The sequence below is a fragment of the Schistocerca americana genome, chromosome 6 (genome assembly GCF_021461395.2).
Source record: "Schistocerca americana isolate TAMUIC-IGC-003095 chromosome 6, iqSchAmer2.1, whole genome shotgun sequence".
Taxonomy (NCBI): Eukaryota; Metazoa; Arthropoda; class Insecta; order Orthoptera; family Acrididae; genus Schistocerca; species Schistocerca americana.
The window spans coordinates 2207932-2235295 of NC_060124.1; the positions used below are offsets into that span (position 1 = coordinate 2207932).

Genomic DNA, 27364 nt, shown 5'->3' on the forward strand with positions numbered 1-27364 from the left:
CGAAGAAGAACTTCACGCGTTCCACAATTTCTTAAATGGAATTCACCCCAAAATAAAATTTATCTTACAGATTGAGAGTGAGGTCGGTCTCCTAGATGTGTTGGTCTGATGACACTCTAGGTCACAGAGTGTATAGAAAGCCGACCAACACAAACAGGTATTTAGATGCCACTTCGCACTGCCACCCCGCCGAGAAGCAGCGATGACGACAACCTGGAGGCAGTGTTGGACTTTTTTTAAGGAGGGTAATGAAGACAAATGGCTATGATAGTTGTTCAATCGACAGGGCTTTTTGGCGGAATATTAATCACGCTAATAAGAATGACGAAAACCGCGTTCTCACTCCGTTAGGTTACTGTTCGTTTCTGTGGTCACCGACCGCTTAATCAGAATTCTAAATAAAAATGGCATCCAGACATCTTTCTTTAGTCAAAACGAAATAAAAGATTTTTTCCGACGAAAAACGGATTCACCTGATTGCCTCCACAATGCAGGTGTCTATCAGATGACATATGGTTGCGGCAAAGTGTATATAGGCGAAACGGGAAGAACTGATAAAGAATGCATTAAGGAACACGAACGGCACACACGGCTAAAATAAAGTGTAAAATTTACAGTAGTGGAACATCATAAGAACCGTGGCTCTGACATCGATTTTAATGAAGTACGTGTGCTGGTTAAGGAATTCAGCGTTTATAGAAGAAAGGTCCGAGAAGTGGTTGAAATTTCCAAGAATGGATGTAATTGCAATAGAGAGGACGGCAGCTTCGTGGCTGCCTGGCGTCAAAGAAGTGAATATGCGGCCGCGGTGTGTGAGCAGTACAAACAAAGCGCTGAAGTCACCGAGGCGGACAATAATATTTTGGGTAAACATTCCCCCTCTCTTGCTCTGGCCGTTTCGCATATAGCCAATGATGATGTGAAACATCCCCTCAGAAAAATTTAGGAATTACTGTGCTGATAAACCTCTTACGTCATTTGATTTTCAAACAGCTGAGCAGAACTGAACGCACATTTCTCTCTTACTTATTCTGATCAACACTAAACTGACACACAATATTTTTGGCGCAACGCAATCTGACTTTCAATAATCCATACAAAAGAATGGCCCTGACTAACAATATCCTGTACCTTTCATCAATCACTTACCTCACAAAAATCTTCGTTATTCGAACTACTGCAATACAGCGAGCGCCAGTACTGCCATCTAAATAAAAGATTCTAACTACTGAAGGCACTAACTACTGAGAGGCATAGTTAGCAAATGAAAGATTTTGATAGAGAACAAACAATGTATTTACATTAATAATGTTCAAAAGTCATCATATATCTATCAGTTCATGATATCCAGTATTACAACTTTAGCCCTTCTGATGGACACACGTCCAGATCGTCTGCACTCAAAATTCCGCCATCTCTCTCCCCACATCCAGCACTGCTGGCGGCTCACCTCCAACTGCGCAACGCTACGCGCTGTTCCCGTCCAACTGCCCAACACTACTATAGCAAATATTCCAACAATGCAAACCAGCCACAGACTACACACAGCACAGTCAGTGATTCTCATACAGAGCGCTACGAGGCGTTACCAACATAAAAACCGAAACAGCCTACTTACAGATAGCCAACCAATAGTAGTGGGAGGAATTTCAACCAATAAATCTTCTCCAGCGTAAGTTTGGAATAGTTCTCTTCTGTCCAGTTTACGATGGGCCACCAATAGTATCCACAAGAGTTTAGCCAATAACGCCGCTTCTTCTGCATTGCCGCGTGAATATTAGAGTATGACAATGGCTGACCAACGGTAGCCACAAAAATTTTAACCGATACTCCCACTTCTCCAGCAGAAACGCGGGAAAACTGACGTTTATAAGAGAACGCGACACTGGTCTGTGACAGTGCTCTAGCAATAGTGGACACCGAAACATCCTGAAGACAATCCCAGCAGAGAGGTCGGAACGTCGATTATTTTAGAAGGAAATATGACGCAGCCTAACAACCCAGAAGAATTTAACTTTATTGACAACGGACACGAAACCCTCCATACTTTCATAATTCAATAAGGTCACCTAATTCATCAGTTTCTTTAATGAATTTGGATAAGTTCGTTTTGGTGGCGGATATAGTTTCAGCTGATGGGAAGTGTATGTACATATTAGTGACATCTAAGAAGAAGAATTTGTGTATGTCTTTGATCTCGTTTATCAGGCCTACTTAGGTTTTGATTGTAAACTTTCTCTGGTGCATAATTTTGGTTAATGATAAGGTCTTTTTCTTTATTAGTAAGCATTATCACTTGGTAGTTAACGATGAGCTTCAGCATTAGTTGTCTTTGCACTCCTCATTATAACTTGTCTACTACATATATTACCATGTGGATTATTTGCTGTGGTTGTTCCATGCACGCATACGTTGCGACAATAAAGTAATGAGACTGATGTGAAAAAAAAAATGTTGCTTACCGTTTTAGTCAAGTTCAGTGTTGTCTCCTTCAAAGTAGTTCCCTTCTGATTGCAAACACTTTTTCCCGTTCTTCTGCCATTGATGGTAACATTTCTGGAACTCATCTTCTGTAATATCCTCCAAGACCCACGTCACAGCTTTTTGGACATCTTGTGTTGTTTGAAAATGGTTCCCCTTGACCGCCGTTTTGACTCTTGGAAATAGAAAAAAGTCGCACGGAGCGGTATCTGGTGATTAAGGTGGCTGTGGTAGTACTGAAATTTGTTTTGAGGTTAAAAATTGCTGTACTGATGGAGCAACATGGGATGGCGCATTATCGTGATGCAGAATCCAATTATCAGCAATGTTGACACGGGCACGAAGAACTCTTTTACGAAGTCTTTCTAAAATTTCTTTGTAGTAATATTGGTTAACTGTTTGTCCAGGAGGCACCCACTCTTTATGAACAATTCCCTTGGAATCAAAGAAGCACACAAGAACGCATTTCACTTCTGACTTTGATATGCGAGCTTTTTTTGGTCTGGGTGATCCCTTTGAACGCCATTGCGAACTTTGGTGTTTTGTCTCTGGATCGTACTGAAAGAACCAACTTTCATCACCAGTGATAACAGGGCTCAACAGCTCTGGATTGATTTCCGTTTGCTCTAACAGATCGGCTGCCACATTTTCCCGTGTTTCTCGCTGTTGTGGTGTGAGATTTTTGGGGACCATTTTTGCACAAATCTTTCTCATACCAGACGAACCTTTTCTCGATTGATGTTGAGTTCTTCTCCAATCATTTTCACGGATAACCTTCTGTCAGATCGTACGAGTTCACGCACCTTGGCCAAGTTGACATCCGTCCGTGAGGTTTATGGTCGTCCACTGCGGTCTTCATCTTCAACATTCGTTCTGCCTTCAATAAACATTTTATGCCAGCGAAAAACTTGAGCTCTTGACATCTCTCCAAAAGCCTTCTGAAGCTTACCGTAAGTTGCCGGCCGCTGTGGCCGAGCGGTTCTAGGCGCTTCAGTTCGGAACCGCGCTGCTGCTACGGTCATAGGTTCGAATCCTGCCTCCGGCATGGATGTGTGTGATGTCCTTAGATTAATTAGGTTTAAGTAGTTTCTAAGTCTAGGGGACTGATGACCTCAGATGTTAAGTCCCATAGAGTTTAGAGCCATTTGAACCTTACTGTAAGTTGTCCTCCCGTTTTCACCCAATTTCATGCAAAAAGAAATGCCACACTGTTGTTCAATATTATGCAGTTCCGTTTCCGTGACGAGAGACACAAACATGTGTTAACTTATTACAGTACATCTCACGACTGAGCAATTGCATCGATGTGCTGCTTGGACTAGAAGCAGCTTATAGGCCAAGGTCAAAGATATTGTGCCTACGCAAGCGTGCAGGGTTGCCACATCTTGCGAAGAAAATCAGTTTCATTACTTTATTGTCGCACCTCGTACATAGCTGTGTTCAGTCACTTACGGAGATGGTATGTAACCTATTGCAAAATGAATTATTGTCTCACTCACACTGTACTGGTATTACGGTTGCAACATCTGCTGTAATTTTTTCCCATTTGATGGTTTGTAAATGTAAACAAGTTGGAAACTAGACACCATCAGTAAATAAAGGAGGCTTCCTAATACAACTTACGATGGAATTCAAACCATTTCTTTAATTATAGATGAAGTTGACAACCCACTTCACCTCCGCCATGCTAGAGATCTGTAAACATGAGATATGTGAATATCTCGGCCGGGACGACGAGTAGACTTTTGTGTTGTACGTGCAAAAAAAAAAAAAAAAAAAAAAAAAAAAAAAAAAAAAAAAAAAAAAAACCGCTGTTGAATGCGGTCCACGTCTTCAGTGAACACAAAGGGTGACCTGTGCATTGTCCTTACAAGAACGACCACTGTTTTGAAACTGCTGGTTCCATCGTCGAATGCTTCGAGCTGTAGGCCGTGTAGTCCGTGCTCTGGGCGAAAATCACCGCACCGGTTTAACTGAACTGCATCATTTTAAATGGAGAACAGAAAACCCCTTTTCATGCAGCGTTACCGCAATTTAGTAACCGACAAACCCGGTTCGTGGTCACGTCGGGCAATGATGTAAATTTGCAATCTCTTTGAGTAGTACACGTGGATGCTGTCCGCAAAATACGTTGGAAATAGAGCTCGTAATAAATATGTAATACAGTAAAACATATCTAATAGTGAAATTTTACTCCAAGATCGTGAAAAATGTAAAAGCAATAATTTTTTTTTCTTTTCATCTTGGTGGGGGGGGGGGGGGGGGGGAGGGGCGGGGAGGGGAGATATGAACATCAGGCATGAAATTTTAATTTATTACTTCTTTACCAGTTAAGCTATTAGATACACATGTTGCTTACAGTATCCACGTATACCACTCAATGCAACTGGAAAGTTATAGCGTTGTGTGCCACATTTGCCGGCAGGAGTGGCCGAGCGGTTCTAGGCGCTTCATCTGGAACTGCGCGACCGCTACGGTCGCAGGTTCGAATCCTGCCTCGGGCATGGATGTGTGTGATGTCCTTAGGTTAGTTAGGTTTAAGTAGTTCTAAGTTCTAGGGGACTGATGACCTCAGCTGTTAAGTCCCATAGTGCTCAGAGCCATTTGAACCATTTTGTGGCACATTGGTCAGCAGATATGGCGTCACAAACATGAGTGAAAAACTAGCACTTTACCGAGACTATAGTGACCCAGTGTTTCATAATGAGATCGCTTGGCGACTTCCAACAAACATTAAACTGACAAACTGCCTGTTGGCTTCTATCCCGGGTTCTTCGGCCGACGTCTGTCTGATGATTTTTCTGACGTTTCGGCAGCACGAGTGGCTGGCATTGTCGAAGCTTCACCCTCTACTGCTGGTGGTGGACTACAACCGAGCTCACGCCCGCAGGCTTTATGTACCTGGCGCGCCAACATGCAAGGATTTCACCGCGGTCATTTTCTGTGCGGTTCTCCTCTTGCTACCTGTGATGGTCGTTCGCTACAGCGCCGGAAGTCAGGATCCGTTTACCTTGAGGCTTTCTGCTTTCTCGCTGAAGCTGTTCTCGTATTCGTGTATTTCTATAGTTATCGGCAGGCAGTACCAATATACTCTTATCGGCGTTAGGATTCTTAATAGCTTGTACCTCTTCTTTTTTCAGGACGCAAGCTGATAGTTTTGCTCGGCGCAGTGTCCTGGCTATTTCAGTGCGTATTTCCTTCGCTCGTTCACAAGGAAGGGTCCGAGTGGAAACTTCGGTATTAGTAATGATGTTCTCCATAGGTGTAGTTCTCGGGATGATGTCGAAATTCCCTCCGTTTCGAAGAACAGTCACTTCCTCTTCCGCCAATTGTCGTTCAGTGAGGTTGAACACTGTGCGTGACATGTCGGGCAGAGCCTTGTCAGCTTGCTTCCGGCATCTTGGAAACTTTTTCTTCTGTCGCTCAGTGCAGCGCTTGTGTTCGTTTGGTATGCTCCTGTGAGTGATGTTGTCGGTCTCGTACCAGTCTTCTCGATGCATTCTGTTGAAGTTGATAGAAAACGTCCAAAAATTCTTCATCTGTTCTTGCCAAGTCTCTCCGAGTTGTTTGAATTTGCTCACGAAGGAAAGCTCGTTCTATTCTGTCGCAGGGGCGATGGTTAATAGGCGCTTACATTTCAAGAACTTCAGTATAGCGTCTCCATCCCGGCACCGCGACAGAAAGGTGAGAGAGGACCCAATCGCACTTTCTGCTTCCGATTGAATTTTCTCATTTTGCGAGAAATGAAGGGCGATTTGTTTACTTGTTAGAAACTATTCAGCAGCCAAGATCGCATTAAGTATTTCTTTAATGTAAGACAACTGGTTTCAATAGACTATGATGTCATTCTCAGGTCTTAAAATGTTTTGTTGTATGTGATCATTTCACGCTGACCTCATGCACAACAGCCAACGACCTTGCCGCAGTGGTAACACCAGTTCCCGTCTGATCACCGAAGTTAAGCGCTGTCGGGCTGGGCTAGCACTTGGATGGGTGACCGTCCGCTCTGCCGAGCGCTGTTGGCAAGCGTGGTGCGCTCATCACTTGCGAGGCAAATTGAGGAGCCACTTGATTGAGAAGTAGCGGCTGCAGTCTCGTAAACTGACATACGGCCGGGAGAGCGGTGTGCTGACCACACGCCCCTCCACATCCGTACCCAGTGACGCCTGTGGGGGGAGGATGACACGGCGACCGGTCAGTACATTTGGGCCTTCCAAGGCCTGTTCGGACGGAGTTTTTTTTCATGCACATCATGTCGGGTGGATAGAAACAGCACATTAAAAAAGGTTTGCAATCGCTTCAACATAAAAAAAAAACATAAAACATCTTGTGCAACAGGCTATGCCCATAATAATATTGCTCTCAGTTGCTTGTTACATCATACAAACAAGGTACATATGCTGTGCTATTGTGTTCCAGTGTTTGTATGACGCAACAAGAAGCTGTGAAAAATATGTACATGGAAATAGCCTGTTGCACAAGGTGCTTTATATTTTTAAATATTTTGACGATGAAAAACCTTTTATAATGTGCTATTTTTATCCACTCGATCTCTTGTGCGTGAGGTCAGCGTACAATGAACATGTTTTACGACAAAAGATTTTAAGACCTGAAGATGACAGAATAGTCTGTTGAAACCGGTTGTCGTAAGGAAATAAAATATTTATGAGCTCTTGGCTGTTGAATGGTATTTAACATTAAACATAATTTGAAACGGTTTCTAAACGTTTTCTCGATCACATACTTGACGTCAGATATTTAACATATTATCTAAATTGTAAAATAATCAGACATTTTTATACATGGGAAGTTGATTCTTTCACGAAACGGTGGTTTACTGGTGGGTGATAAATGAGCAACGGCAGTGGGGGAACACCTTCTAAACGTTTTCTCGATCACATATTTGACGTCAGATGTTTAACATATTATCTCAAATGTAAAATAATCAGACGCTTGAAGCTCTTTTATGCAAGGCAGGTTGATTCTTTCACGAAACGGTGGTTTACTGGCTGGATGATGAACGAGCAACTGCAGTAGGGGAACACTCGCCGGCAACCACGTGAAACGTCATCTTGCAGGTAGCGTCAATATAACCGATTGTTTGCCGCGTAAATTAAAATCTAAATCCAGTTTATATCTTCACTCATGTAGAAGATGTGATATTTACAAGTGGGATGAATCCTTTTCAAGTGCCCTGTATTTTTGAGAACGAACGGAAACAGTATTTCAATGGTGGCCATTGTCTATAGCCCAGACGCCGCAGTGACCTGGACGCCTCCACAGCGTACGGTTCGCAGTACTTCCTAAATGCCTGCAGTCCTTCACAGACAGCAAACGCATAGCTTGCTGGACGTTGAGGATTGTAAAAGTAAGCCGGGCTTTCGCGGTAATCTCCCCTCCCTGTACGGCTCCAGCACCGTGTGCTGCATAGAGCTCCAGCATTCATTGCTGCACCTGCGAGATACGGGAAAATGCGTGCGGGTGGCCGACCATTGAGGACTAATCCGAGGTCAGCGCTCGCTGTCCTCCAGTTTACTTAGATGGAGCTCTCCCACTGCGGTAAACCACTGTGATTTCGAAGAGATAGAAACCTGCGATATTGCACGTTCGAATTCCACTACGTTCAGGAGTCTCAGATTGTTGCAGGATTATTGCCTGATCCAATCGGCACTATCAGGAATCGGATGCATTACACCTAAACTCCGCGCAGCGTATAATACAATAAAGCCCTCATATATGAACCGCCAGTGCCATCCTTGCGTTAATTACTGAATGAGCAGCTCAGCGCAAGCTGTTTCGCTACCGTAGATTGTATGATCAGCATACATATTTTTTGTTTTTCTTTAATATAATTGTTATGTAGTTCTCAAACTGCAGTACTTTGTGAACTCCTCACGCTAGTTAAAGCCGCAGAAGCAAGGCCTTTTAAGAATGTACCTATGAGCAAAAATCGATTTTGGTCACTGGAGTCTAAGGTTTGTGTTACTCATAGATTTTAATTTAAAATTTTTTAATATAACGAAATATTTTCTTAAAAATTTTCATCCCCTATTTCACCCACGTAGGGGTTGCATTTCCAAAAACTGTGAAACATGGATTTTTTTTATTTATAACAGCAAAGCGGAATTCGAATTTTTATACACTTAGTTTTCAAGGTACCTTCATAATGAAATAATGTCATAAGACTTTTCATCCCTATTTCACTACCTTAGAGGGTTAAATTACCAAAAACACGGAAACATGTGTTTTATTAATTTCCAACCGAGAAGTGAACTACCAGTTACATAGATGTAGCTAAAAAATGCTCAAATATTTCTTTAATAATGATTTACTTTCAAAAATGAGATTTTCAATCTGCAGCGGAGTGTGCGCTGATATGAAACTTCCTGGCAGATTAAAACTGTGTGCCGGACCGAGACTCGAACTCGGGACCTTTGCCTTTCGCGGGCAAGTGCTCTACCAACTTTTTCTTTTTTCAATCTCATTTTGTTCGTTGCATCTGCTCGGGGCGGACGTCGTAAGACATCCGTTTAAGTTCATTGTTGGTCTATTAACTCAGTTTTTTTATTACAGAGGGCAGCTAACCCTCTGACCGAACACGCTGAGCTACTATGCCGGCTCTGAGGTACCCAAGCACGACTCACGCCCCGTCCTCACAGCTTTACTTCTGCCAGTATCTCGTCTCCTACCTTCCAAACTTTACAGAAGCTCTACTGCAGAGTGAAAATCTCATTCTGGAATCATCCCCCAGGCTGTGGCTAAGCCATGTCTCCGCAATATCCTTTCTTTCAGGAGTGCTAGTTCTGCAAGGTTCGCAGGAGAGCTTCTGTAAAGTTTGGAAAGTAGGAGACGAGATACTGGCAGAAGTAAAGCTGTGAGGACGGGGCGTGAGTCGTGCTTGGGTAGCTCAGTTGGTAGAGTACTTGCCCGCGAAAAGGCAAAGGTCCCGAGTTTGAGTCTCGGTCCGGCAAACAGTTTTAATCTGCCAGGAAGTTTCATATTTTCAAAAAGCTTACACCCAATATTTTGCGCCCTTAGATGCAAAATTTCCAAAAATTCCGAAAGAGTTTTTCACATTTTTGATTGAGAAACTAAATACCAAGTTTCGTATCTCTTGCTTCAAAGTTGCCTTAATAGCGACGTATTTTCAAAAATCTTTTCTTCCTCTATTTCACTCCCTTAAAAGTCGAATGTGGGAAAAAAATCCTTCTTAACGATGCCAGCAGTATAATATTCATGTCCTCTCCAAAATCAAAGTTTTCATCCTTTCTAGCTTGGGCAGGGTAATGGTGAATCACTGAATGTCTAGCACCATTTCAACCTCTTAGGGTTTTAGTTCACAAAACCAGCAAAACGCGTGTTACCTTATTTCTGCCATAGAAGCCAAATACAAAGTTTCATAGATTTAGCTTCAAAAATGCTTGTATAATGAAATATTTCTATGAGAAATTACATGCCCTATTTCACCACCATAAAAAACTGTGAAAAACATATTTCTTTTATTTCTAAACGACAAACCAAATTCAAAATGTCGTGGATTTAACCTTAAAATGTTTTCATAGTAATATATTTCATTAAACATTTCATACCCTATTTCACCCCCTTAGCAGTTAAATTTCCAAAAACTCTGAAAGATGTAGTTTTTTTAAATTTCTAACCCTTAAGTTAAATACCAATTATCATAGATATAGCGATAAATATTTTAGTAATTCTTTAGTAATGAGTTATTTAAAAAAAAATTTTCGCCCACTATTTCACCCCCACAGGAATTAAATTTCGGAAAAATCTGAAACACATATTTTTTTATTTCTGACTGAGAAACCAGTTTTCGTAGGTCTATCTTCAGAACTGTTTTAATAGCGACATACACTCCTGGAAATTGAAATAAGAACACCGTGAATTCATTGTCCCAGGAAGGGGAAACTTTATTGACACCTTCCTGGGGTCAGATACATCACATGATCACACTGACAGAACCACAGGCACATAGACACAGGCAACAGAGCATGCACAATGTCGGCACTAGTACAGTGTATATCCACCTTTCGCAGCAATGCAGGCTGCTATTCTCCCATGGAGACGATCGTAGAGATGCTGGATGTAGTCCTGTGGAACGGCTTGCCATGCCATTTCCACCTGGCGCCTCAGTTGGACCAGCGTCCGTGCTGGACGTGCAGACCGCGTGAGACGACGCTTCATCCAGTCCCAAACATGCTCAATGGGGGACAGATCCGGAGATCTTGCTGGCCAGGGTAGTTGACTTACACCTTCTAGAGCACGTTGGGTGGCGCGGGATACATGCGGACGTGCATTGTCCTGTTGGAACAGCAAGTTCCCTTGCCGGTCTAGGAATGGTAGAACGATGGGTTCGATGACGGCTTGGATGTACCGTGCACTATTCAGTGTCCCCTCGACGATCACCAGTGGTGTACGGCCAGTGTAGGAGATCGCTCCCCACACCATGATGCCGGGTGTTGGCCCTGTGTGCCTCGGTCGTATGCAGTCCTGATTGTGGCGCTCACCTGCACGGCGCCAAACACGCATACGACCATCATTGGCACCAAGGCAGAAGCGACTCTCATCGCTGAAGACGACACGTCTCCATTCGTCCCTCCATTCACGCCTGTCGCGACACCACTGGAGGCGGGCTGCACGATGTTGGGGCGTGAGCGGAAGACGGCCTAACGGTGTGCGGGACCGTAGCCCAGCTTCATGGAGACGGTTGCGAATGGTCCTCGCCGATACCCCAGGAGCAACAGTGTCCCTAATTTGCTGGGAAGTGGCGATGCGGTCCCCTATGGCACTGCGTAGGATCCTACGGTCTTGGCGTGCATCCGTGCGTCGCTGCGGTCCGGTCCCAGGTCGACGGGCACGTGCACCTTCCGCCGACCACTGGCGGCAACATCGATGTACTGTGGAGACCTCACGCCCCACGTGTTGAGCAATTCGGCGGTACGTCCACCCGGCCTCCCGCATGCCCACTATACGCCCTCGCTCAAAGTCCGTCAAGTGCACATACGGTTCACGTCCACGCTGTCGCGGCATGCTACCAGTGTTAAAGACTGCGATGGAGCTCCGTATGCCACGGCAAACTGGCTGACACTGATGGCGGCGGTGCACAAATGCTGCGCAGCTAGCGCCATTCGACGGCCAACACCGCGGTTCCTGGTGTGTCCGCTGTGCCGTGCGTGTGATCATTGCTTGTACAGCCCTCTCGCAGTGTCCGGAGCAAGTATGGTGGGTCTGACACACCGGTGTCAATGTGTTCTTTTTTCCATTTCCAGGAGTGTATTTCCAAAACGCTTTTCATCCCCTGTGTCACTCCCTTAGGCGTGGAATTTGGAGTCATCCCTTCTTAAACAATGCCTGAGTATACGATCCACAACCTTCCCGTATTTCAAGATTGTGTCCTTGGTGCATCCGTCGTCTTGGGATAGCGTCTTTGATTCCTACTCAAAACGTATTCGGTCCCTGGTTAGAATCCCGTCTCTGCTTAAATTTTGATTAATAATCAGCACTGGTGGTCGAAGACTTTCGGCATAAGAAGTCACCCTCATTCTGCCAACGGCCTTATCAAAGAGGGCGGAGGAGCGGACAGAGGTTCAGGGTACTCTCTTGTCCTAGGGGTGGGAAATTGCCCCTAAAGGCGGAAGAATCACCAATGATCAACGACATGAGGATGCAGAAGGCAATGGAAACCACTGCATTAAAGACACGTAACGTGTATCCACAGGACATGCGGCCTCTAATTGAAGAAGTATCATGATGATTCTGCTTTAGCAAAAGATTCCGGAATATCCCCCCATTGGGATCTCTGGGAGGGGATTGCCAAAGGGGAGGTTATCATGAGAAAAAGATTCCAGAATGAGATTTTCACTCTGTAGCGGAGTGTGCGCTGATATGAAACTTCCTGGCAGATTAAAACTGTGTGCCCGACCGAGACTCGAACTCGGGACCTTTGCCTTTCGCGGGCAAGTGCTCTACCAACTGAGCTACCGAAGCACGACTCACGCCCGGTTCTCACAGCTTTACTTCTACTAGTAAAAGATTGGATAATCAACGAAATAATAACATTATACGAGTCGGGGCGTGGAATGTCAGAAGCTTGAACGCGTTAGGGACACTAGAAAATCTGAAAAGGGAAATGCAAGGGTCAGTCTAGATATAGTAGGGGTCAGTGAAGTGAAGTGGAAATAAGAGAAGGATTTCTGGTCGGATAAGTATAGGGTAATATCAACAGCAGCAAAAAATGGTATAATAGAAGTAGGATTCGTTATGAACAAGGAAGAAGGGCAGATAGTGTGTTACTGTGAACAGTTTAGTGATAGGGTTATTTTTATCAGAATCGACAGCAAACCAATACCGACAACGATTCGTTTAGGTGTACATGCCGACGTCTCAAGCTGGAAGTGAAGAGACAAGGAGAGTATACTGGGTATTGAAAGGGGAATAAAGGACGTAAAGGGGGACGAAAATCTTATAGTCATGGGAGACTGGAATGCAGTTGCAGGGGAAGGAGCAGAAGAAAAGGTTACAAGAGAATATGGGCTTGGGACAAGGAATGAGAGAGGAGAAAGACTAATTGAGTTCTGTAACGAGTTTCAGACAATAATAGCGAATACTCTGTTCAAGAATCACAAGAGAAGGACGTATACTTGGAAAAGGCCGGGAGATACGGAAAGATTTCGGTTAGATTACATCATGGTCAGACAGTGTATCCGAAATCAGATACTAGATTGTAAGGGTTACCCAGGAGCAGATATAGACTCAGATCACAATATAGTAGTGATGAAGAGTGGATATAGATACAGCAATAAGGAATAGCTCAGTAGGCAGTACAGTTGAAGAAGAATGCACATCTCTAAAACGGGCCATCACAGAAGTTGGAAAGAAAAACATAGGTAGAAAAAAGGTAACGGCGAAGAAACCATGAGTAACAGACGAAATACTTCAACTGATGGATGAAAGGAGGAATTACAAAAATGTTCAGGGAGACTCAGGAATACAGAAATACAAGTCGCTGAGGAATGAAATAAATAGAAAGTGCAGGGAAACTAAGACGAAAAGGCGGCATGAAAAATGTGAAGAAATCAAAAAAGAAATGATTGTCGGTAGGACTGGCTCAGCACACAGGAAAGTCAAAACATACTTCGGTGACATTAAATGCTGAGGTGGAAAGTGTTCATCGAAGGCCTCTACGAGGGGAAGATATGTCTGATGAAATAGAAGAAGAAACAGGAGTCGATTTATAAGAGGTAGAGGTTCCAGTACAAGAATCAGAATTTAAGAGAGCTTTGGAGGACTTAAGATCAAATAAGACAGAAGGTATAGATAACATTTCATCAGAATTTTTAAAATCATTTGGGAATGGATTTGATTTGATCTGATTTTGACAGGGAAGATAAAACAGCTTTGGTCCAACCCACCACTGCCCGCACCGAAACCGAGTTTATTGTGTGGTATCCCTCCCCGTATATCTAGCAAAGCCAACCAATGTCGTTAAATAGTGCTAGGAGTCCCTTTACCAGTTTTCTGTTAGACACAATTTCTTCAGGTCTAGTTGTCCCGAAGATACTGTATCTTTTGCTCTCCAATGTAATGCATTGTGTAGGTGTTTTTTGAAATTCCCAAGGCCGTCCATCAGTCCAGTCATGAGTTCAATCTCTTTCTTGTTCAGTCCCAGGATTACAGAGCTTCTTTTAAAAGACGGCTTAGGCATCAGTACCTTACCGTGTTTTTGTTTATGGAGCTTGGTCCAATATTCTACGTGCTGTTTCCTAAGCCAGTTCCGTAGTTCTCGTCTGATCGTAGACTCGGTGATTCTCAGGACAGGTTCCGGTTCAATAATTGAAATCGTTGCCCCCTTCCTGGCCAGCCTGTCGGCTAGTTCATTGCCACAGATCCCTGAGTGGCCAGGGACCCACGCTACGTTTCCCCTATCGCTTCCCCCTAGCTCCACCAGAGACCTGTGGCATTCTGCAGCAATCTTAGATCTCGTTGCAGGAGCTGCCAGTGATTTCAGTCCTTCCTGGTTGTCTGAATAGATGTAGATGCTACGGTCCTTGTAGCACCTACGCATATTCTCGTCCATACGTACCCTGATTGCAGTAATTTCAGCTTGGAATACCGAGACCAGTTTTCCTAGAAAGATGATGCCTTCCAGTCTTGGCTGAACACTGTACACCCCTGCCCCAACGCCTTGGTGAACCAAACAATGTCCCCTGTACGGTGTCGAACTGTTTTTTCGCACTGCTCCCTGCTTCCATTTATTATATTGTAAGGCTGGTTGAAGCAGTTGGGAGTTATTGTATAGTCGGCCGGCATTTCCCCAACCATTTCTATATTTACCTCACTCCCTATCTTACTGTGTGATTCTGGATATCCCAATGAGATCCAGTTTTTACTAGTTTTAATTCTCTATGCCCCAGTTGCTGCCTCCATCTTGACCCAAAGGTATAGTGGAGGCATCTCTAGCATGGCTTCCATCCCAGTGGTTGGTGTGCTGCTAATTCTGCCTGTTATGGCGAAGCAGGCCAGTCTGTGCACCTTAGCAAGCTCTTTAGCTGAAACCCACTGTTCTACCTTCTTTGACCACACTACAGCCCTGTAGGAAACCCTGGGTCTAACCATCGTGGTTTATATCCACAAGCCCTTCTGGTACTCACTACAGTACTTTTCACTTTGGAGCAGACGCTCTTAATGTGAGGGGTCTGTGTTAGTTTCTGATCTAAGGTTATCCCTAGATATTTCACTATCCCCTTCGCAGATGGAGTTTCACTAAAGAGCTTTAGATTCCAACTTAAGTGTTGGCTATGCCCCCTCGTGAATGGAACCATAACATTCTTCTCACGATTAACCCTTAGATCCTGTTTAATGCACCTCGTGCCATATTTCTAACTATGTCAGTAAATTTGCCAAGTATAACTATTACAGGATCATTTGCATATCCTTGGCAAAAACATTGTCTGGAATTTAGTTCCTCAATGAGTTCGTTCACCATTAGATTCCACAATAAAAGGGACAGAACAGCTCCTTGTGGGGAACCTCTAGTGGTGTTAATTACCATCTTTTCATTCATCATGGTAGTCTCTACCTTTCTTCCACTAAGCATTGCACTGGTCCACCTACATGTAGTGGTCCCCAGGTCATGCACCTCTGCTGCCCTTACCAAGGAATCGAAGGTCGTGTTACTGAAGGCCCCCTTGATGTCCAGGAAGATGCAGAGGGGTACTGCTTGGAAGTGAAGTGCTTTCTCCACCCTTCCAACAAGTTGAGAGAGAGCTGTGTCACATCATTTACCTGGCTGATATGGTCCTCGTTTGAATGTAAAAGGGCCCTAATTAGCCTCCTCTCCCCAATGTATACATTAACCAGTTTTTCCAATGATTTGAGAATGAAGGAGGACAGACTGATTGGTCTCATGTCCTTGGCCTTGGTATGATTAATTCTCCCTGTTTTTGGAATGGACAACCTTCATCGACCTCCAACCATTGGGAATGATTCCTACTGCTAGGCTAACTCTGAATAACCAGCATAGGACTCTTATGACATTGTTTCCTGCTTGTTACAGGAGGGTTGGAAGGATTAGATCTGGGCCAGTGGATTGTACTGAAGTCCACACACTCCTTGGCTGATTTCCAGTCCTATCTTCGAGTGCCTGAGAACCATTGTCTCTCTGGGATCACATTCTCGTCTGTGTTGTCCGGCAGAGCATATTGAGGAAAGTGAGTTTTGAGGAGCAGTTCCAGCATATCATGTGCTGTCTTTGTATATTCTCCATCCTCCTTCTTCAGTGTACCTCCTGGATTGGTTGGTACTCTAGTGAGGATTCTGCCCTCCTCACAGAATGCCTTCCAGGATGCCTCCTGCAAGGTTGTAGTTGACAAGGGCCTCACGATATTTTGCCCATTGTCCTTTACATCTTGCAAGATTAAACAGTCTTTGAACCTGTTTTCTTTGCGTTCCCAAGTTATTATTCCACCAAGGCACACTGCTGTTTACGCTCTTCTTGGTGATTGTGTAGTTGTCCTGATATGAGGTCACTATGGCAGACGTAAGAGCCTCTGCTACTTCCTCAAACTCTACTGGATTCCTTATTGAGATTTTAATTTCCGAAAAGCTTAACTCAAGGTACTTCCTATATGTCTCCCAGTCTGCTTTCCTGGGATTCCTATAGGTCATGGTCTGTCTGATTCTCATTTTAACCTTGAATTTAATGTACAAGTTGTCTGGTGAGGATGGCTCTAACACCACATGCCATTGTTTGATATAGCTGCCCATCATTACGGAACTGAAGGCTATAGCAATTATTTCTTCCCTTAGGCTCTTCCTCAATGTAGGTTCATTGCCCCAAGTTGTTATCCAAGAAGGTACTCACCTCTACTGTTGGTGTCCTTGCTGTCCCACACTATGTTGTGGGCATTGGCGTCACATCTAACTAACAGTTGGTCACCTCGCCGATGGCAAGCTTCTATCAGTCTCCTCAAGGAGGAGGAGAGCCGTCTTCATGAGGAAGGTATGCTGAGGCCACAACAATTTCCCTCGTGATACTTTCCTCACAATGTTACATTCTGATGGTCACTAGGTCCATGGAGCAGAAATCCACCATCGGCATGAAAGAAATTCCATTTCTTTCATAGATGCGTGTTCTGGAGTTTCCTAGATTTCCAGCATAAATCAGCTTACCTCCAGTGCCACCGAGGCCCGACACGTCCCCTTTATATAAGTAGGGTTCTTGTATCAGGGCCACATCTACTTGCTGCCACCTTTGGAAGCGGCTCAGGGCAGTAGAGGCCCTTTTACTGTGCTGCAGATTAATCTACAGTTCCTCCACTCTCTGTCTTGCTGCCATCATTGCCTTTGAGGTTTTTGATAACCCAGACAGAGACAATTTCAAGTCTTGCTCTCGCATCGCCTTCAGGAACTTCTCTCTGACCTCCACAACCAGGGTTCGTCCTTCTGTTGCAACCTTCTTGTTGATTACTTTCCAGTCCTCTGTTCTTTCGATCAGTCTTAGGGGAGACGTCCTTATGGATCTTTGGTACCCATATTGATACCTTTGAAGTCGTAAGGAGCTCCGCTGCTGTCTTGAACAGCATCATGGCCACCTTGTCTTAAGCCATTCCACCGTGTGCACCCCCTCACAGACAAAAATAAGGGCACCACGATCTAGATAGACCCTCCTGAAGTTGGGTCCTGGACCAGCATGCCCCAAATCTTTTCAAAGAGGACCATGTGCACAAGTTTCTCCTGCTACAAGGTGATGGCTAGCAGTGGATAGCCTTCCTGGATAATTGCCATCTTAAAAACCGAGACTGCAGTACTATAGGTCTATTTCCCTATTTCTTGCCTAGGCTTCTTCTGGGCTAGCTTATCCAGGGAGGAGGGAGTCTTAGATTCCTCCCTTATACTCTTGCTGCCTGTCTTCGACTTTGTGGGCGGTCTGTGTATCCCTTTCAACCTGAGTTTTTTGGGGGTCTTAGGGACAAGCCCTTTTAATTCCTTCCACTTGTCTTTGGGAAGCCATTCTTTCCCTTCCTTTTGTCTCTGTTCCCTGAGGAATTTCCTCTTCTGGGTCCCAGACAAGGCTTTAATCTTGATCTGATCCATTATTTTCTTTAGTCATGCCCATCTTGGTCCTACAAGACTTGGGAATCTGCATGGTCCACACAAAGAATACCCCACATGATGTAAGGCTACTTACTGAGAGAGGTTGCACAGCATCCCTGAGGCTAAATTTGTGACATATCTCCCATTGTGCCATGCACCCCTCGACACACATCGCATCACACTTTGGGGTGGGAAAGGGAACTGGGTAAGGACTAGGAATGGATAGGGACACTCTCAGTCTGAACCATAAGCTAAGGTCTTTCTGGCAGTAGGTCCTCCACCAGGGCGCATAGCCCTAGGCTTCAAAAAAAGGGTTCAAATGGCTCTGAGCACTATGGGACTTAACATCTGAGGTCATCAGTCACCTGTAACTTAGAACTACTTAAACCTGAGGACATCACACACATCCATGCACGAGGCAGGATTTGAATCTGCGACCGTAGCGGTCGCGCGGTTCCAGACTGAAGCGCCTAGAACCGCTCAGCCACACCGGCCGGCCCATCAGCTTCACGTGGATATGCAAGCCTCTTCACCTGCAGAGACAATGCTACATCAAGGAGGTGTCCCCAGATGGGATCTTTTGAGGAAGTGGCAACAAAACGAGTATTCACGTTGGTGTGAAGAATATATGTTTCTGGCGACATGCAATCTGACTTTCGGGAAAATATCATCCACACAACTCCGAAGACTACAAGAGGCGATAAGTGCGAGAATTATCGCACAGTCAGCTTAATATGTAATGCACCGAAGTTGCTGTCAAGAATAATATGCTGAACATTAGAAAAGAAAATTGAGGATGTGTCAGGTGACGACCAGTTTCGCTTTAGGAAAGGTAAAGGTACCAGAGAGGCAATTCTAATCTTGCAGTTGATAATGGAGGCAATACTAAAGAAAAGGTTCGTGGCATTTGTCGACCTGAAAAATGCGTTCGACAATGTAAAATGGTGCAAGATGTTCGAAATTCTGAGAAAAATAGGGATAAGCTATAGGGAGAGACAAAAAATGGCTCTGAGCACTATGGGACTCAACTGCTGAGGTCATTAGTCCCCTAGAACTTAGAACTAGTTAAACCTAACTAACCTAAGGACATCACAAACATCCATGCCCGAGGCAGGATTCGAACCTGCGAACGTAGCGGTCTTGCGGTTCCAGACTGCAGCGCCTTTAACCGCACGGCCACTTCGGCCGGCGCAGGGAGAGACAGGCAGTGTGGAACAGCCAAGAGGGAATAATAAGAGTGGAGAACCAGGAACGAAGTTTTCGAATTAAAAGGGGTGTAGGACAAGGACGTAGTCTTTCGCCACTACTGTTCAATTTGTACATTTAAGAAGCAATGATGGAAATAAAAGAAAGGTTCAGGAGAGTGATTAAAATTCAAGTTGAAAGGATATCACTGATACGATTCGCTGATGACTTTGCTATCCTGACAGAAAGCGAAAAAGAATTAGATGATCTGCTGGATGGAATGAACAGTCTAATGAGTACAGAATATGAATTGAGAGTAAACAGAAAGGAAACGAAAGTAATGAGAAGTAGCACAAATGAGAACAGCGAGAAACTTAACATTAGGCTTGATGGTCACGAAGTACGTGGAGTAAAGGAGTCCTGCAGCCTAGGCAGCAAAATAACCAGTGATGGACGGAACATGGACATCAAAGGTAGACTAGCACTGGGAAAAAGAGCATTCCTGGCCAAGAGAAGTCTACTAGTATCAAACATAGGCATTAATTTGAGGAAGAAATTTCTGAGAATGTACGTTTGGAGCAGATCATAGTGTGGTAATGAAATGTGGATTGGGGGAAAACCGGAACAGAAGAGAATCGAAGCATTTAGGTGGACTGATCAGGTGAAGTATGAGGAGGTTCTGCGCAGAATCGGAGAGGAAAGAAATGTGTGGAAAACAACGACAAGGATACGGGACAGGATGGTAGGACATATATAAAGATACGAGGGAATGACTTCCATGGTACAAGAGACAGCTGTAGAGGGCAACAACTGTAGAGGAAGACAGACGCTGGAATAGATCTAGTAAATAATATTGAGGACGTAGGTTGCAAGTGGTACTCTGAAGTGACGAGGATTGCACAGGAAAGGAATTCGTGGCGGACCACATAGAACCAGTCAGAAGACTGATGACTCAAAAAAAATGTGGTAAAAGAAAGGGAATAACTAATAGCGGTACACGGTACCCTCCGTCACGCACTATAACTTTGCTTGCGGATTATGTATATAGATGTAGATCTAACTGTGGATGTAGATGCATGAGAAGGTTCGCGGGACAGGCAAAAGGGAATGTACAGATAGGAACACGTAACACACCAAGGATCGTGGTCGACCATGATTGTTTTGTTGGTTCATCTGTTATGGTGTGGGGAAGCATTATGCTGCATGGTCTTACTGACCTGCATATCTTTGAATACGGTGCACCCTCCTGTCAGCGTTATTGTGACACTATACTCCCTTCCTTACCCGTCTTTCCAGGAGTGACTTCACTTTTAAAGTTGACAAGGCGCGACGACATCAAACTGTGCTTCTGGAGGAGTTCCTGGAATGAGAATCTATTCGGTGAATGGACTTGCCTCCCTGTTCCCTTAAATCCAGCCGAGACACACGGGACGTGTTGGAGAGACGTACTGCAGGCGCGCCCACACGCGGCAACAGAAATGGATCAAAGATGTGAAACTGTCTGCCTTTCTGGCCCGATTTCTGTAAAAGTAAAGATTAAACGGATCTCTTCCCCTGCCCCCTTCCCGTCTTTTGAGCCAACCGTGTGGCTTAAAAATAGCAGGAAAAACTGAGACAGCCTGATGGTTGTTAAATTTATCCAAAATTGTAGATCCAAGATTATCGACTATGGCATCACATCAAACAAGACGGCCACCAAGATGGCGACACTATGAGATCACTATCAAAACTCCCCTCTCTCCAGCTACTTTAAACCAGTTACATGACTTGGATGACTAAACTCGATGGAAAAGCTGCAGTCGCTATCACTTCATTGTGTTGACTATAGTGGATGGTCGTGGCTGACAGTGAGTTAAGGCGTTATTGCCCAATTACTGTGACCCACCAAATTAATGATACTGATGGCTTCTTTAAGAAAATTACGCTATGGATCTGTACCACTAAATATTTGATCTTTCAGGTCCCACAATTAAACTGACTCTGGCAGGAAAGCTAGGCCAGCTGCCACGAATACCACATCACACACTATGCCCGTATGAGTACCACATTCAGAAACATGCATACATGTATGTACACTCAAGAATTTACACTGGAACAGTCCAATTTGGTTACATTTACTATTTATAAGTGCAGTAACACTGATTTGTTTGGAATGGCGGGTCAACCAAACGTAGAGCTTATCAAGCTACACTCTTGCTACTGCATAATTACACTATTGCTGGAATGAATAAGCTATAGACCACACGCAAGAGAGAGATAAAAAAATTACACTGTTAGCACCCTAAAGGCAAGCGTTTTTCAGCCGTGCTGGCCCCGGCTTATGCGTTGGTTTAAACCGTGACTGTTACTCTTCGTTTGGTTTCCTGCGGTTTTTGCGGTTATGCTGTGGTTCTTCCTCTTTCTACGTGTGGCAGCAGCGGTGTGTGTCGATATTCGCAACTTGTACTATATTTGGTCTGGTGCCTAAAGTTTCCGGCTAGCCCGTGTGCAGCAGTCGGTCGGCTGGTGGGGAACAGCGAGGAAGTCTCCATGTGGGGCAGTGGGCCGGACCCGCTGGCGGTCACTACGCAGTGTCGGAGTGTGTGGGAGCTGTTCCGATTGCTATGAGGTTCGTGGCCCACAGACGCAGGACATCAAAGTTGAGTGGTGGTTTAATTACTGAAGCCAGTCTGTTCACATTGTGCTGTTGGATTTCATGGTTGGCTGTTGGGGGCATTCCCGTGAGCAACAGCGAGTGTTCGAATTGGCGAAAGTATGGCCACCATCCGGTGGAGTTTAACTGTATTTTGGTTATTTGAAGTCCAAGTGCACCAGCGGAATTTTCTGCCTTGTGGCCGTTAGCGTTCCGGTTACCTGCCCTGGCCGCTGACATAAAATTCAGGCAGTATCCTTTCTTCACCCTGTTGTCACTGTCCAACACGTGTGTGTAGTTTGGACAGCTTATGCATATTTGGTTGTGGGTGGCTACGCCATTACGTTTTGGCTTTGGAGTTCCTTGTGTACTGGTCGGGTGGAAAGCAAGTGGTCTTGTCGGTGGGTCCGTTGACTGCCTCTTGATTGGGCTGCAGGTGGATCGGATATAGTTCGGCTGACTACTCGTCTCCCCTAAGCGAACGTTAATATTTAAAGTGCAGACCGACTCCCGGAAACTCCTGATCGCTACTGGCTGTACTGCCTTTTCTTATTGGTGTTTGATTGTGTATTTTAATGGCTCATAGCCGATGGTTTGAATTTGTATGCTTTTAGTTGGGTTTTAAATAATGGGCCTTCAGCCGCTTTAAAACTGAAAGTTCCTTACTTGTCAAGTTTTGCATTGTTTGGGCCTTCAGCCTCATTTAAAATATTTTCTTCTTATATAAAGCTTGAGCCTTTTGCCTTTTGAAAATTCATTGTAGTTGTGTGTTTCGATCATGGGCTAGCAGAAAACTATAAGCACCAGACCAAAGATAGTACAAGGTGCGAATATCGATACACACCGCTGCTGCCACACGTAGAAAGAGGAAGAACCACGGCATAGCCGCAATAACTACGGGAAACCAAACACAGAGTAACAGTCAAGGTTTAAACCAACGCATAAGCTGAGGCCAGCATTACTCAGTTTTTTTTCAGTCACTTACGCTGCGCCACCAGGATTTCGAGGTAGGAGGAGGAGTGGATTAGCTACAGTTTAAAAGAGGTAGCAAATATTTCTTATTTAAAACAAAGAATGGGGGAGGGTATCATATATCCATAAGTGCAGTCACTCTCATACTGCAAGAAATGTGCCAGGACGCATGAGCATTCGGCCGTCTCCAGGCCAGCATGGTACAGCACACCAGCCACACAGATTGAATTCCTGTGCCAGAGTGGCATGGCAAAGCACTCGCAACGCCTCTCCCCTTCGGTCCACCCACTGCGTCCCTACCCTCCACATTCCCCATGCAGTCCACTGCATGACCGAGAAATTTTAAACCAGTGGTGCGATTCAACATGCTGGGAGATTCCTTCTCAGACAAATTGCTGCAGGCAAAGACAGGGGTCAATCTCAGTCAGTTGACTCTCACTTGCACTTGCCTAACTTTCTTTCTGTTGTGGCAGGTCTGATGCCGTAGTAAGATTAAAGTGACGTAACATTCTGAGAACAGAAGGCAGAAGGATTATCCCATCTACACATCATGTGCCTGTAATATATTGTAGAAATATTTTTCAGCCATGCATACTATCGATCCTCATCGAATACCATCAAGTACCTTTAGCCAAGGAGTCGACGCCTATAACTGCCTTCTGAACAGATTGTAACCTGTATAAGTTCAACAGGGTATCAAATGACGCAGTTGTTTTATCATGTTTGCTGGATTCAGCTTTGACTGACGTTTTGATGGCTCTATAGTTATCCTGACAATGTAATACCGTATAATAAGACCTTCCATGAGCATCTCAAAATCTTGATCCAGTATTGTTCGATTTTAGGAAGCTGGGATTAACAATCAGGCCAACTAAGGCTAATATGGTGCATAGTGAGACATCTTTCCTAAATCATCTGGTCTCAGCCAATTGTGTTAAGACTGACCATAACTCTACCAAGGCAAAGTATAATTTCGCACCATCTCGGGATAAGATGGGCATTGCTCGATTCATCAGCATGGTAAATTTCTTTACTAAGTTCATTCCTAACTTCAACCAACTAGCCACTGCCTTAAACCAACTATATCATAAAAAGTGAGCTATTTAAGGGTCAGACAGCCAGCAGACAGCCTTCCATGCATGAAAACAGGTTCTTAGTAATCCACCCATTTGAACTATTCCTGATTTACAGCCTAAATTTATAGTCCAGTCTCATGCTTTCAGCATTGAAAGGATTTGAGGGAGGCTGTAGGCTGGCTGCCTATGCCTCAAAATACCATGTTTATGAGCTGCAGGCACGAGCAGTGCTACTTGGCTTGGAGAAATTCAAGTTGTATTCGGATCATCGACATTTTCTGTTGGAAACTGACAATCAAACATTAAGCTGGGTGAAGCTTCCTGGCAGATTAAAGCTGTGTGCCTGACCGAGACTCGAACTTTCTTTCAGGAGTGCTAGTTCTGCATGGATCGCAGGAGAGCTTCTGTAAAGTTTGGAAGGTAGGAGACGAGATACTAGCAGGAGTAAAGCTATGAGGACGGGGCGTGAGTCCTGCTTGGGCAGCTCAGTTGGCAGAGCACTTGCCCGCGAAAGGCAAAGGTCCGGAGTTCGAGTCTCGGTCCGGCACACAGTTTTAATCTGCCAGGAAGTTTCATATCAGCGCACACTCCGCTGCAGAGTGAAAATCTCATTCTGGCATTAAGCTGGGTGTTGGCGAGGCCCCAGAAGACTGACAGGATAGCTTGGTGGGTGGTTTTGTCGCAAAGCTTGTAAAGAGTTCTGAAAATTCATGGGCCAATGCACTGAGCCATATGTTCATTCAGTGAGAACCAGGTGCCCCCGGAAGTCACTCTGTTGCACGAGGATTACCAATGTTGTTTAGCTATCCGTACCGAAATACCATCTCTTTTGGAAAGTTTGGGGAGGAACTGGAACGTGTTCCTATGGTAAAGAGGATTGTGGATTAGCTCCTTGATGGGAACATGTTATCTGGGTATCACTTTAGCAAAGATCTCCTTTGTTATAGTATCCACTATGACGGAAAGCTGAAAATATGCCTTGTTAAAAATTCGTCCTAGCCATCTTCCAACATGTTCATCATTCTTTATGTAGGGGTCACTTAGGAACCTTCAAGACTATCATGAAAGTGAAAGAGCACCTATTGTGGCCACCTCTAAATTCCAATATTAGGAAGTTGGTATGCCAATGTCAGGAATGCTAGTCAGTGAAGCCAAACCCCAATGCTCATCAGGGCTTATAGCACTCTAGGCGGGGAGATAGGCGGATGGATAAATTGTTCGTGGACTACGTAGGACTGCTTCCCCGAATAAAGAGGGTCAGCAAGTACAGTAAGTAAAGCCTTATAGTGGTGGATGCCATTAGTCATTCCGTCTGGCTTGACACAAGCTGGGTAATTACTACTTCTTTGATCATCGAGCATTTGGATAAAACATTCTCACACTTCAGTCCTCCAAAGGTATTAGTCAGCGATACTGATGCTACTTTTATCTCCAGGAAGTTTTAGAAGTCCTATTTTAGTAATTCCATAAACCATTCCTCTATCGTTCCTACTATACTCAACCTTCGTTTGCATAATGTATCAATCATAAACAAAATAAGATCTTATGTCTGTGATAGACAATCTCGGAGTATCTGGGACAAGTCTATCAACTGGCTCAACTTCGCTTTCAATTCTGCGGTGCATGAAGCATGTAAAAATGTTGCTTGCTTATCCTGTTAACTTACTGATTTGCAATCTCTCGTCTATTAATGATCTTTTGCCAGTGAAAATTGAAACTTATATCATCGAGAAGAACTGGAGGAGGTCGATTACCAACATTCATTTCACACGTAGGCAAGAGGCTTGCAGATATGGTGAGAGTAGGCAATCTGCCTCGAGAAAGATCGGCGACAGGGTTTCCACAAAGAATGTTTGCACTCACAGCAAAGGAGCTGGCGAGCTTATCACTAAGCTCATGCCACACTTTGTTGGTCCATATGAGATTCTGGAGATGCCCTTTCCTGTAAGTCTCGTGCTTTACAATCTCACTATCGGTATAACACATGTGGGAGAACTGAAATATGTGCACTATCGTCTCGTCATTGGTAATGCAAGGCTACAAGTTTGGAAATCACAAGCAACCTACTTCCTGGCATCACGGGAGAGGGCTCGCTTGTGACCGACCATGGTGAGATAATACCAAGCTACTTTGGCTCTTGATCAGTTACGCCTTTCTGCTAGCCGGAGGAGGAAGTACCTGAGCAGCCACAAATGTTTGTCCTATACTGGGGCTGAAAATCAATGAGCGTTTCTCAACATTGCATGGTTTTTTGAGCTGGAGTTTGATTGTTGAACTCACTTGTCTGAGAGATACAACACTCGAGTTAAACGTGGCCTTGGTTCGCCTTTCCTGCTCGTTCGGTGGGTATACGGACTGAGTGGAACGGTGTACACATATCGATTTGTTTGGTGAGCATCTTGCTTGCTCATTTCATGGGCTTGTGCTAAGCGGTTACGTGTACCCACGTCCAAGGCAGGTTTATCAGTAGTGGTTCTTTCGTTAACGTGCAACTCCAGCACTTGGCTTTTGGCGTGTGTGTGTTTAACAAGTGTCTTCCACATGTTTATAGTGCACAGCCTAGCTCAAGTTTCGTAGTGTTGTTTTTCGTAGCCCACTGAACTGGTCTGTATTAGTCGTATATACGTATGTTAAATGGAGTGAAGTGGTTTTATTAAGCATGAGCCAGTTGAGTCTTTTGGGCTATAAGCCATTGCCAATCCTTAATCGTACTTCTAAGTTGTACTGCGACCGCCTGTTCTTATAGTCTTTGGTTATGATGGCTCATTGGTGGATGTGGACCGATTCTTAAACCTTCTTGTACGCCACTTCTCATTAATATATCTGACGTAAATTTTTTCTCCGTTTTAGGTTTGTGTAATATAGATTGAACCAGGGTCAGCAAAAACTATGACTAATCAAATTTCACCTGCAGGTACATCCTGTATCTTTCTTATTGATATTTCAGTGTTTTTATATTGTTGATATTTTGCTCAAATAGCGTTGTAATAGAGAAGTCTTTTTGCTAAATTATTATTACCAAATTTTACACTATATCACTATGACTATAAAATTTGAATTTAATGATTATTGGATGCAATTCCTGACGGTGCCCATGACCTGGTTGGTCAGTACCTGCTTTCCCACCGTTAGGCAGAACAGGTACAGATGTGTTCCCCCACCACAGACTCACTGAATTCTGTGTATAAACTGCAACTGCGCCATTTGATCTCATTCCAGATGGTACACTGCAAATTCAGACGAAAATTAGTGATACGCCGGAAGTGCCTATGACTGAGCCCACTCCATTGGCTGGGCAGTCTCATGTCACAGTCAAAATGATCAATGATGAGGTTACTCCCTCAACACAGCCACAAGCACTTGATATTTCATGTATAAGTAAATTTCGAATATTTATTCCGTGACGTAT

At 44.3% G+C, this 27364-nt stretch overlaps 1 pseudogene; it reads left to right on the forward strand.

The window, feature by feature from the left end:
- Window positions 1-6388: 6388 nt before the first annotated feature.
- Window positions 6389-6506, forward strand: LOC124620590 (annotated as a pseudogene).
- Window positions 6507-27364: the final 20858 nt, after the last annotated feature.